Source organism: Oncorhynchus keta, chromosome 10 (assembly GCF_023373465.1).
Source record: "Oncorhynchus keta strain PuntledgeMale-10-30-2019 chromosome 10, Oket_V2, whole genome shotgun sequence".
NCBI lineage: Eukaryota > Metazoa > Chordata > Actinopteri > Salmoniformes > Salmonidae > Oncorhynchus > Oncorhynchus keta.
In genome coordinates, this window is record NC_068430.1 from 12,963,165 (window position 1) to 12,975,595 (window position 12,431).

General features: G+C 41.0%; 1 protein-coding gene across 17 annotated transcripts in view; it reads left to right on the top strand.

Annotated features, from left to right (window-relative positions):
• The first annotated feature begins 8,510 nt into the window (after positions 1 to 8,510).
• Positions 8,511 to 12,431, top strand: part of igfn1.4 (immunoglobulin like and fibronectin type III domain containing 1, tandem duplicate 4) — a 32,644-nt gene continuing 28,723 nt past the window's right edge. For 12 of the 17 annotated variants that reach the window (XM_052526515.1, XM_052526513.1, XM_052526519.1 and 9 more), the window contains exon 1: positions 8,512 to 8,651. The gene's annotated coding sequence lies outside the window, so the exon portion shown is untranslated. Of the gene's footprint in view, positions 8,652 to 12,431 lie in introns of all 17 variants that reach the window. The other 5 variants (XM_052526510.1, XM_052526511.1, XM_052526514.1 and 2 more) reach the window with 1 other exon arrangement.

Below are 12,431 nucleotides of genomic sequence, written 5' to 3' on the forward strand. Positions count from 1 at the left end.
ATCGCATGGTGTGCTTTCGCCTTATAGCGTTTTTGAAATCTGACACACCGGCTGGATTAACAAGAAGTTATGCTTTATCTGGATGTATTACACTTGTGATTTTATGAATGTTAAATATTTCTAATTCTGTAGTTTGAATTTCGCGCTCTGTAATTTCACCGGATGTTGGCCAAGTGGGATTCTACAGTTCCACCTGCCCATAAGAAGTTAATAGTGTTTAAGGCTGAGCTGTAGTCAATGAACAGCATTCTTACATAGGTATTCTCTTGTCCAGATACCAGTGTACAGTGCGATGGCGATTGCAGCGTCGGTGGATCTATTGGGGCGGTATGCAAATTGAAGTGGGTCTAGGGTGTCAGGTAAGGTGAAGGGGATATGATCCTTAACTAGCCTCTCAAAGCACTTCATGACAACAGAAGGGAGTGCTACGGGGCAACAGTCATCTAGTTCAGTTACCTTCTTGGGTACAGGAACAATGGTGGACATCTTGAAGCAAGTGGGGACAGCAGACTGGGATAGGGAAATATTTAATATGTCCGAAACACACCAGATACCTAGTCTGCGTATGCTCTGAGGACGCGACTGGGGATGAAGTCTGGGCCGGCAGCCTTGCGAAGGTTAACACGCTTAAATGTCTCACTCATGTCGGCCATCGAGAACGAGAGCCCACAGTCCTTGAGAGCAGGCCACGTAGGTGGTTATCCTCAAAGGGGGCGAAGGTGTTTAGCTTGTCCGGAAGCAAGACAGTGTCCACGGTGTGGCTGGTTTGTAATCTGTGATTGTCTGGAGTATCTGCCACACACAGTTGAAGTCGGAAGTTTACATACACCTTTGTCAAATACATTTAAACTCAGCTTCTCACAATTCCTGACATTTAATCGTAGTACAAATTTCCTGTTTTGGGTCAGTTAGGATCACCACTTTATTTTAAGAATCTGAAGAATAATTTTTTTTTCAGCTTTTATTTATTTCATCACATCCCATACAATCAATTAGTATTTGGTAGCATTGCCTTTAAAATGTTTAACTTGGGTCAAACATTTTGGGTAGCCTTCCATAAGCTTCCCACAATAAGTTTTGTGAATTTTGGCCCATTCCTCTTGACAGAGCTGGTTTAACTGAGTCAGGTTTGTAGGCCTCCTTGCTCGCAAATGCTTTTTCAGTTCTGCCCACACATTTTCTATAGGATAGGGTCAGGGCTTTGTGATGGCCACTCCAATACCTTGAATTTGATGTCCTTAAGCCATTTTTCCACAACTTTGGAAGTATGCTTTGGGTCATTGTCCATTTGGATGAATCATTTGTGACCAAGCTTTAAGTTCCTGACTGATGTCTTGAGATGTTGCTTCAATATATCCACATCATTTTCCATCCTCATCATGCCATCTATTTGGTGAAGTGCACCAGTCCCTCCTGCAGCAAATCACCCCCACAACATGATGCTGCCACCCACATGCTTCATGGTTGGGATGGTGTTCTTCGGGCTTGCAAGTCTCCCTCTTTTTCCTCCAAACATAACAATGGCCAAACAGTTCTATTTTTATTTAATTAGACCAAAGGACATTTCTACAAAAAGTATGATCTTGTGTCTATGTTCAGTTGCAAACCGTAGTCTGGCTTTTTATGGCGGTTTTTGAGCAGTGGCTTCTTCCTTGCGGAGTGGCCTTTCAGGTTATGTCGATATAGGACTCATTTTACTGGGGATATAGATACTTTTGTACCTGTTTCCTCCAGCATCTTCACAAGGTCCTTTGCGGTTGTTCTGTGATTGATTTGCACTTTTCGCACCAATGCAGATTCATCTCTAGGAGACAGAACGCATCTCCTTTCTGAGCGGTATGATGTCTGCCTGGACCCATGGTATTTATACTTGCGTACTATTGTTTGTACAGATGAGCGTGGTATCTTCAGGCATTTGGAAATTGCGCCCAAGGATGAACCAGACTTACGGAGGTCTACACATTTTTTTCTGAGATCTTGGCTGAATTCTTTTGACTTTCCCATGATGTCAAGCAAAGAGGCACTGAGTTTGAAGGTGGGGCTTGAAATACATCCACAGGTACCCCTCCAATTCACTCAAATTATGTCAATTAGCCTATAAGAAGCTTCTAAAGCCATGACATCATTTTCTGGAATTGTCCCAGTTGTTTAAAGGCACAGTCAACTTAGTGTATGTAGGGTGTGTGGTCAGCCCCCTCCTGTACTCCCTGTTCACCCATGACTGCGTTGCAATGCACGCCTCCAACTCAATCATCAAGTTTGCAGACGACACAACAGTAGTAGGCCTAATTACCAACAATTACTAGATAGCCTACAGGGTTTAAAGGCGCAGTCAACTTAGTGTATGTAAACTTCTGACCCACTGTAATTGTGATACAGTGAATTATAAGTGAAATAATCTGTCTGTAAACAATTATTGGAAAAAAATGACTTTAATGACTCCAACCTAAGTGTATGTAAACTTCCGACTTCAACTTTACATCTTGTGTCTGAGCTGTTGAATTGTGACTCCATTGTCTCTGTACTGAAATTTTGCCTGTTTGATTACCTTACAGAGGGCATAACTGCACTGTTTTGTATTCAACCATATTCCCAGTCACCTTGCCTTGGTTAAATGTGGTGGTTCACCCTTTCAATTTTTGCAAATGTTCTGCCATTTTTCTATGTTTTTTGGTTTGGGTAGGTTTTAATAATCTCAGTGGGAAAAACATTCCCTCTATAGTTCCTGATGAATTCAGTCACCTTGTCAGTGTATACGTCAATGTTATTTTAAAAGGCAACGCGGAACTTATCCCAGTCCGCGTGATCAAAACAATCTTGAAACATGGATTCTGATTGGTCAGACTAGCATTGAAGAGAACTTAGCATGGATACTTCCTGTTTGAGTTTCTGCCTATAGGAAGCAGAATGGAGTCATGATATGATTTGCTGATGGGAGGGAAGGACCTTGTAGTCATCCCGGAAGGGAGAGTAACAGTGGTCGAGAGTTTTTGAAGGGAGAGTAACAGTGGTCGAAAGTTTTTGAAGGGGGAGTACTGCAGGTAATGTGTTGATAGAACTTCGGTAGCATTTTCCTCTAAGTTGATTTGTTAAAGTCCCCAGCTACAATAAATACGACAGGATATGTGGTTTCCTGTTTGCACAAAGTCCAATGTAGTTCATTGAGGGCCGCCGTGGTATCGACTTGAGGGGGGGTATACACGGATGTAACTATAACCGAAGAGAGTTCTCTTTAGAGGTAATACGGTCGGCATTTGATTGTGAGACATGCTAGGTTGGGTGAGCAAAAGTACTTGAGTTCCTGTGCGTTATCACAATCACACCATGAGTAGTTAATCTAGAAACATACACCTCAACCTTTCTTCTTCCGGATAGTTCTTAATTTGGGGCAGCAGGTAGCCTAGTGTTTAGAGTGTTGGACTAGTAACCGAAAGGTTGCAAGATCAAATCCCTGAGCAGAAAAGGTACAAATCTGTTGTTCTGCCCCTGAACAAGGCAGTTAACCCACTGTTCCTAGGCCGTCATTGAAAATAAGAATTTGTTCTTAACTGACTTGCCTAGTTAAATATATATTTTTAAGTCCTGCCTGTGAGATGCACTGAGAACCCAGCTGTATGGATGGGGACAGTATATCTGGAGAGAGCTATGATTCTGTGAAAGAGACTATGTAAGAGTCCCTGATGTCTGGAAGGAGATCCTCACCCTGAGCTTGTCTACATTATTGTCCAGGGACTGAATATTAACGAGTATGGTGGATGGTGTGCACGCCTCCTGAATCGGACTAGAAGTCCACTCCGAATACCTCTTCTCCAACTAGTTCCTGCTTTCTAAATTCCAACCAGTGCCTGAATTCGATGTAACAACCAGTTCCTGCGTTCCTTCATTATACTTTAAGTTCCAACCAGTTCTTGATTGCATGATTGGGATTGTGTCTAGCACACTTCAGATGTTGAAAGTTGCTTGCAGTCCATGTTGTGTCATCTACAAAGATATGTATTAAGAAATAAAGCCATTTCCCCTATACAGCTGTGCAGGCCGGGTTTGTCAGTATACCTCCAACTTGCACTAAAACAATTGTATATCATGTTGTGGATAAAGTTCTGAATGACATAATTTCATGTGTACAACATCAAAAGACCTACATCGCTATACTGAGGGCGTATTCATTAAACAAATTGTGTTTTGGGGAGCTTTTGTAAATGTTTGATTTTGGCATCCATACTGCAGAACAGGGATGAGGAAGTCAAAATCAGTGGTTGAGGTACGTTTCACGAAAACAAGTCAAATCAGGCCTCCCGAGTGGCGCAGTGGTCTAAGGAAACTGCTTTACTACAGATCATGGTTTGATACTGCAGCCGGCTGCAACCGGGAGGCCCATGAGGAGATGCATAATTGGCCCAGCGTCGTCCAGGTTAGTGGAGGTATTGGCCGACCGCAATGTCTGTTAAAGGAATTAAATTCCTATATGATTATCAACCAATTCAGTTATTACACTCTGCCCATTTCTAAGAATTTGTAAGATACGTATTTGCATGAAATAGACAGAGACCAATCAATAGCGTTTATTCTCAAGAGTACTGATCATGGTACAATTTACATCAGGTTATAAACTAAAAATGACGTCATAGGTCCTCCTCCACTCCGATACAATGGCAGTATAGTTCACAAGCCTTCCCACATCGTCCACCACCTGTTAAATAATTGACTACTAGCCCAAGGTCTCTCCTCTCCCTGTGTAGAGATAAGATGTCCTGTAAGGAACACAGCATTCTAGCCAATCTGACGATAACTCCATTAGTTTCTAACAAGGAACAGACAGTCCTTCTAGACGAAAACTACACACATTACATTCAGTATTATGATTATAATAAGATTCATACATCCATACAATAACATAGTAGTATTCTGTTTAGTCATAGTTCTGATTGAAATGTATTCATAATTTAGTCATTATTCATAAAAATCCCTTAACAATGTCCTATTCCCTCTAGCGACTCCTGTGGTGGACCGGACGCATGCACACTGACACGGTCGCCAGGTGTATGGTGTTTCTTTCGAAACATTGGTGCGGCTGGCTTCCGGGTTAAGCATGTGTTGTGTCAAGAACCACTGCGGCTGCGACCTTTGCCTCTCCTGAGTCGGTACGTGAGTTGCACAATGGGACAAGACTGTAACTACCAATTGGATATGATAAAAAAGGGTTTGAAAATAAAATAAAATAAAAAGTAAAATCGAATAAAAATGTCTGGACATTTCTATAACTTATTTTGCATACGATATACAGATGAGGTTGTTCATAAAGTAAATTCATCCTTTAATTTCTTCAGGATTGGTGGTTCCCTTCCAAAGGACAGTTGAGCTAATATAGGCTAATGCGATTAGCATGAGGTTGAAAGTAACAACAACATTTCACAGGACATAGACATATCTGATATTGGCAGAAAGCTTAAATTCTTGTTCATCTTACTGCACTGTCCAATTTACAGTAGCTATTACTGTCACGCCTTAGTCATTGTATTTTGTGTTTTCGTTATATATTTGGTCAGGCCAGGGTGTGACATGGGTTTATGTTATTGTATTTTCGTATTGGGATTTGTAGTATTTGGGATCGCGGCTGATTAGGGGTGTTGTATAGGCTTGGCTGCCTGAGGCGGTTCTCAATCAGAGTCAGGTGATTCTCGTTGTCTCTGATTGGGAACCGTATTTAGGTAGCCTGGTTTCGCTTTGTATTTCGTGGGTGATTGTTCCTGTCTCTGTGTAGTTTCACCAGATAGGCTGTAATTAGGTTTCACGTTCCGTTTGTTGTTTTGTATCGTTATTTCATGTGTCACTTTTTCTATTAAAGTCATGAGTAACCACTACGCTGCATTTCGGTCCGACTCTCTTTTGACAAACGAAGAACGCCGTGACAGAATCACCCACCACACCGAGCAGCATGTTAACAGGCAGCGACAGCTTGAACAGCGAAGGGAGGACGTTATGGACAGCAGAGGCATGGAGTATACGACGTAGGAAGAAATCGACAGGTGAGCGGCCGACCCAGAGAGAGTGCAGGAGCCCGCCTGGGATTCGCTGGAGCAATGCGAAGAGGGCTATAGGCGAATGGAGTAGAAAAAAAAGAGACGGCGGCGCAGAGCGAAAACCAAAAGTAACCCCCAAATATTTATTGGGGGAGGGCGCAGAGAGAGAGTGGCTGAGTCAGGAGTCAGATCTGAGCCTACTCTCCCTGTTAATTGTGAGGAGCAGCAATATAAGGACTTCTGGTCTTGGGAGATGATATTAGACGGAAAAGGACCCTGGGTGCAGCCAGGAGAATATTGCCGTCCCAAGGAAGAAATAGAGGCGGCAAAAGCGGAGAGGCGCTGGTATGAGGAGGCAGCACGACGACGCGGATGGAAGCCCGAAAAGCAGCCCCAAAAAACTATTGGGGGCTTAATGGGAGTATGGCTATGCCAGGTAGGAGACCTGCGCAAACTCCCTGTGCTCACCAGTGGGCTAGAGAGACCGGGCAGACACTGTGTTATGCTATGGAGCGCACGGTGTTTCCAGTGCGGGTGCATAGCCCGGTGCGGTTCATACCAGCCCTTCCTATTGGCCGTGCTAGAGTGGGCATCGAGCCAGGTAAGCTTGGGCAGGCTTGGTGCTCAAGAGCTCCAGTGCGCCTGCACGGTCCGGTCTATCCAGAGCCACCTCCACACACCAGTCCTCCGGTAGCAGCTCCCCGCACCAGGCTTCCTGTGCGTGTCCTCGATCCTGTAGCACCAGTTCCAGCACCACACACCAGGCCTTCTGTGCGCCTCACTATTTTCTATTAAAGTCATGAGTAACCACTACGCTGCATTTCGGTCCGACTCTCTTTTGACAAACGAAGAACGCCGTTACAATTACAGTAAAATAATACCATCCTATTGTTTGAGGAGAGTGCACAGTTTAGAACATGAAAAGTTATTAATAAACAAATTAGGCAGATTTGGGCAGTCTTGATACAACATTTTTAACAGACATGCAATGGTTCATTGGATCATTCTAAAACTTTGCACATACACTGCTACCACCTAGTGGCCAACATCTAAATTGGAATAATACATTATGGCCTTTCTCTTGCATTTCAAAGATGATGGTACAAAAAATGTTTTTAAAAAAGGTTGTTTTTTTCTTTGTATTATCTTGTACCAGATCTATTGTGTTATATTCTCCTATATTCATTTCACCTTTCCACACACTTCAAGGTGTTTCCTTTCCAATGGTACCAATAATGTGCATATCCTTGCTTCAGGGCCAGAGCTAAAGGCAGTTAGATTTGGGTATGTCATTTTAGGAGAACATTTAAAAAAAGGGGCGGTCATTAAAATGTTTTTAAGGTTGTTTAAGGTTGTTCAGTCAGTCTATATTTTCTATTTCACAGTCTATTTCACCTGACTTCTTCAGTTTAGCCTATAATCTTTTGCAGCGGTGTGGACCTGTTATCATCCCAGATCTTAAAGTGAACATGATGCAACATACTCTCAGGCTTTAGGGTAACCTTTGGCTAGATTACTACCTCATAAAACAAGCCAGAAAAGACATGACTTCTCTGCTAACAACATGTTAAGTCAGGTCCTCTCCTAACAGTGTGCCCATTTTATAAGATTAGAATTATGATTAGCACGTCCATTGAACTTTCCTCTTTACTGGAGACCATCCTCACTCATAGGTCAATAAATAGCACAATAGGTTGTAATGTGGTTGTTAAATCCCAAATTAAATTCCAACTCACTGGCAACCTTGCGTTTTACTACATTAACCTCTCTGGCACCTGCAGACAATCACCTCACAAACTGTACTGCATTAGGGCACCACAGAAGAAAAGAGCTGACTCACAACTTGTTAAAGGCACAATTGCTAAGATCCACTTCTCGCATTGCATTGCCAAATCAAAGAAGAGGAGCATGCATAGCGTACACCATTTTATCCAGACCATTCCTTTCACTCCAAGACATGACAAAATTATTCATTTTAAGAAACATAAGCATGATCTCTTTGCAGACAAAAGTAGCCCAAACTGTTGCCTTACCAATGTTTTTATCAATACTCCCATGTTTGCATTGGCATCATCCATAACGTCAACCAAGACAGATCAGCTAAGAGACGAGAAAATACACTCTCTAGTTTCAGTCTGATGCATCATTTCCTGAAGGAACTACACTTTACGGGAACATTAAACAACAAGCATCTGCAAACAGTACATTTATTATAATAATAATAATCATAATAATCATAATAATCATAATAAATGCCATTTTGCAGATGCTTTTATTCAAAGCGACTTCCAGTCATACATCTTACATACAGGTGGTCCCGGAATTCAAACCCACTATCCTGGTGTTGCAAGAGCCATGCTCTAACAACTGAGCTACAGAGGACCACAAGTTAGCCGTCAAAAGTAATTAAGCTGGGATGAATATCCCCTCCCCTCGCAGTGGTTGCCATTTCAGCCAAAAACATATAGGCAATCCCTTGCTTGGCAGGCACTCTGAGAACGAGGAGGCTTGTTGCAGAATCACTGGCATTCCTAAAAGGATTTATTAGCTTGTAGACCTGTGAGGCTGCACTCGAATATCAGACTGGGAAGAAGCACGGCTGGAGAGGATCACAACTAAGCGTGCTGAGAGGTAAGTCCATCGTCCATCTCATCCTTAGCAGCAAGGCTTAAACGGAGGTGTTAATTGTGGTGACTTTGGCCATAGTCCTTATCACAACAGCTCCCTGTGCTGTGGCTGAAAAGGGACTTAAGTCATTTTCTGCCCTTCAATAGGACCTGTAATGTATTATGGCATATCAAAGAACTTGTCCTACTCTGAAAGTCTGCTCATTCATATTGCATTCTATTTTATATTACTTAAAGAGCCCTGTAGAATAAAACGTGCAAGTATTACGTTAATGTATATATTTTTGGTGTAATTGCTGTTGAATATAAAAATCTCAGACAGTATAAGATTTTTAAAAATATATATTTCATAGCTTCCTACGTTGTATAAATGCTCACGAAGAGAACATTTTTAATGAATGTTAATTTAAATGACATTAAAGTTAATAATTAATTCATAGTAATGAATTGCACTGCAGGGTAAATTGTCATGTCATGAGATTTTGCAGTCACAAGGAGAGGAGTCACACTCAATTTATTTTAAGAGCATGATCATACCTCTAGTTTACATAGTTGACCGCGTTATATAGTTAGTGGATATTCTAATGCTTAAGAATACTAATACAAGAGCATACAAGGTAATTACCATCCAATACAGGATAAATTGATCAATTTAGCTATTTGAGTGAGCAGTATTTCTTGCTGCTATTGGCAAACATTTGTTTGTCATTTGGTAAAACATGATTAACTTTACATCCCTCTACCCCCTGACCCAATCATGCTGAATGTCTACAGTATGCTGCCCTCAAGGCTTATGCATCCTTTATAACATATGTCGTCATAGACTGGTGTTGGGAAAAATGCAACATTGGTGTTGTCCTGGGATATACAAAATGGGTTGTTATTTTATTTGAAATGCACAAGGTCCTCTACTCCGACAACGAATCCACAGATAAAAGGGTAAAACAAGTTTAGTTCCAGTAATCTCTCCTCCTTCAGGTTTCTTTTACTATGTTGGACTTCACATCGCTGTTGGCAACCAACTTTAAGGTGCATTACCACCACCAACTGGACTGGAGTCTGGACCTCAGTTAATCACCCATGTGGGTATTTGCTCCTAAAAAATAGGGAAGAGATGGGAGAGGTTGGATTTGCAGATCGTCAAGCGTTACAGATAGAACCAAAGTTATATTTTAGCGTGTGGTTACGCAAACGCTCATTGACGCACATGAGCAGTGTGGTGCAATAATTTAATAAAGTATGTATGCATTTATTTTTGCAACACTTGCACATGCGACGCGTGCAGTGTGGTCAGCTTGTTAGATGCAAAATTTCACGACTAAGACCTCAGCAAATATTTCACAATTACAGATTTCTTGATTTATCGAGTTCTGCTAGGAGAAAGCTGAATCTAGTATGTGGGATCTTTTAATCCAAACAGTGTAATATATATATATATATATATGTATGTATGCATAATTATTTTTGGATTATTATATTTTTATAATTATATTTTAAAAACACATTTTCAGGTGGAAAAATGATTTCAGTGTAAACTTAAATGACTTAAATCCAGATATAAAGTATATAGAAAAGATCATGGACCTAAATCGTTTTGGTGAAAATTTGAGAACTAGCAATAACTCAAATAAAAGCTATACAGACAGGGAGAAATTAAAATTCCATGAACAATGAATTTAGCACGATTGGTTTTGTTGTTATGTTTGAGCTAAATAACACATAATTACCAATGGCAAAATACTTAGAATTGCAGGAAATTCATTTTAAAAGTGGAACATTTTCTCTCAGTTCCATGGCAAAATATGAAGAATTGGAGGAAAATGGCTTTAAAACCTGAACAAATGTATCTCAACTACATAGAGAAATGTTTAGATCTGCAGTAAATTGGCTTAAAAATGCTACATTTTCTCTCATGATGGGGCCCTCTGAAATGTGCCCGACCATGCCCATTGTCACGTCTCCCTGCCACTTCCACCTCCTAAGCCCCTTTTTGATCCAGAACCCCTGAAGTTTTGCCCTTTCCAGGCTTTCTGAACCTGACCATGACCCATCTTAAGTTATTTCAATAATGACTAGGTCATTAAACACTGCACTCCGGGCATTAAGAACAGTATTCCAGCCCTGGTCACATAAGCAGGTGGCTGCGTTAACATTAAGGTGCACTGTGAGCCACATGGTCCCATAAAAACCGACCCTTGCTGTGGCATGGAGGCTGGCACTAAGTGTCCTGTCAGTCACTGGCCAAGTGGCTCATTTTCAACTGCCTGAGCGCCAAGAGAGGGGAAGCTTTGAAAAACTGCTAATTCACACTATGCACCATCAATGGTCCCAAGATTAACACTTCATTTAGAAGACACCAACCAACTGGTCATGGGATTACTGTTTTTGTCAACTCTGTTAAGTGGTGTTGGGACCCATGTGTGGTTATTTTAGTAGTCAGAATGACGGGAGGGAAATATGGGGTAAACCAAATCCTAAAACTACATAATGGATAGTATTGTGACATAATCATATTATTGCTTTACTTTTAATGATGGCCTTGGAATTTAACTGAATTAAACATCTAAAATTGTTTTTATTTTAATTATGAATTTCCAGAGAGAAATGACTGAATATTCTATTTTGAGCAGGTTTTAGTTGGGCTTACTCATCAGACAGGTCAAATGTGATTTATGGCATTTATGGCACCTTTGTGATAGGATGATCATAGTTTTACGTGGCATGTGATGTATCATATGTCAATGTACTGTAACATGCTCTCCTTCGAAAGGCCTCGATTAGGAAACCCTAGAATATCATACATATGTATAACAAGCCGTGTTGAATTTCCTCAGATATTAAATCAAAATCTTCTTTATAGACTCCATGTGACAGACCCACCATACGGCCAAGTTTAACATTACCTACATTGTTATGCAGTAAAAGTAGCACTAATAGTTTGAAATCCCAAACCATTTTCAATATTAAAATAAACATGAAAATAAACCACAAGTTGACTGTACAACAAACTAACAATTAGGCCTGCGTGATGAAAATGTTGTTTCTTGTTTCAATCTATCCACCAATTCTGAAACATTTCAACTTTGACTTGTATCATTTTCCATGGTTGTTTATAACCTCTCCTAAATACAGTAGCCTACTGGTTACATACTAACACACTTGCTACATTTAAATATTTCAAAGCCTTCTATTTATGACAGTTCCAGCATGGCCCATGCGCATCCTTTGTTCCAACCCAAGATTTAGTTGAGACCTCAACAAGTGCAGGGACACCTCAAACCATGTCAACATCACATTCCTTGAGCAAACATACTGCCCCTCAATCTAGAGGCTGCCAGCCAAAGGAGGAATAATATTCTATCATCGGGGAACACTTAGGATGTGAGGGAAAAACTGTTAGATAGAGTTTCCTACAGAAAGCCACCTGGTCTGGTACCACCAGGAGCAGGCGATCCCAACCTTTTCTCTCCAGTGCCCCTTTTTTCTCATTTGAAAAATGTCATGCAATACAACACTATATTAATGCTACACTATATTAATGCAACATCAGCTCTATTTTTTATTTTTTTGGGGGGTGAAAACCTATAAGAGGGACGCTTTCTTACAGCAGGGTTTGAGAGCTCTGTTTTGCATAAATACTGTATAACTTCAATTAAACGCAGCCTCAAATAGCCGCCTGTCCCGTTTAATCGCCGGGGATCGATACACATTTCAGGAAGTAAATGCCTGTTTCAAATAAACACAGGGTCTAAATGAATTGTTTATCGGCACACACTCTCCATGG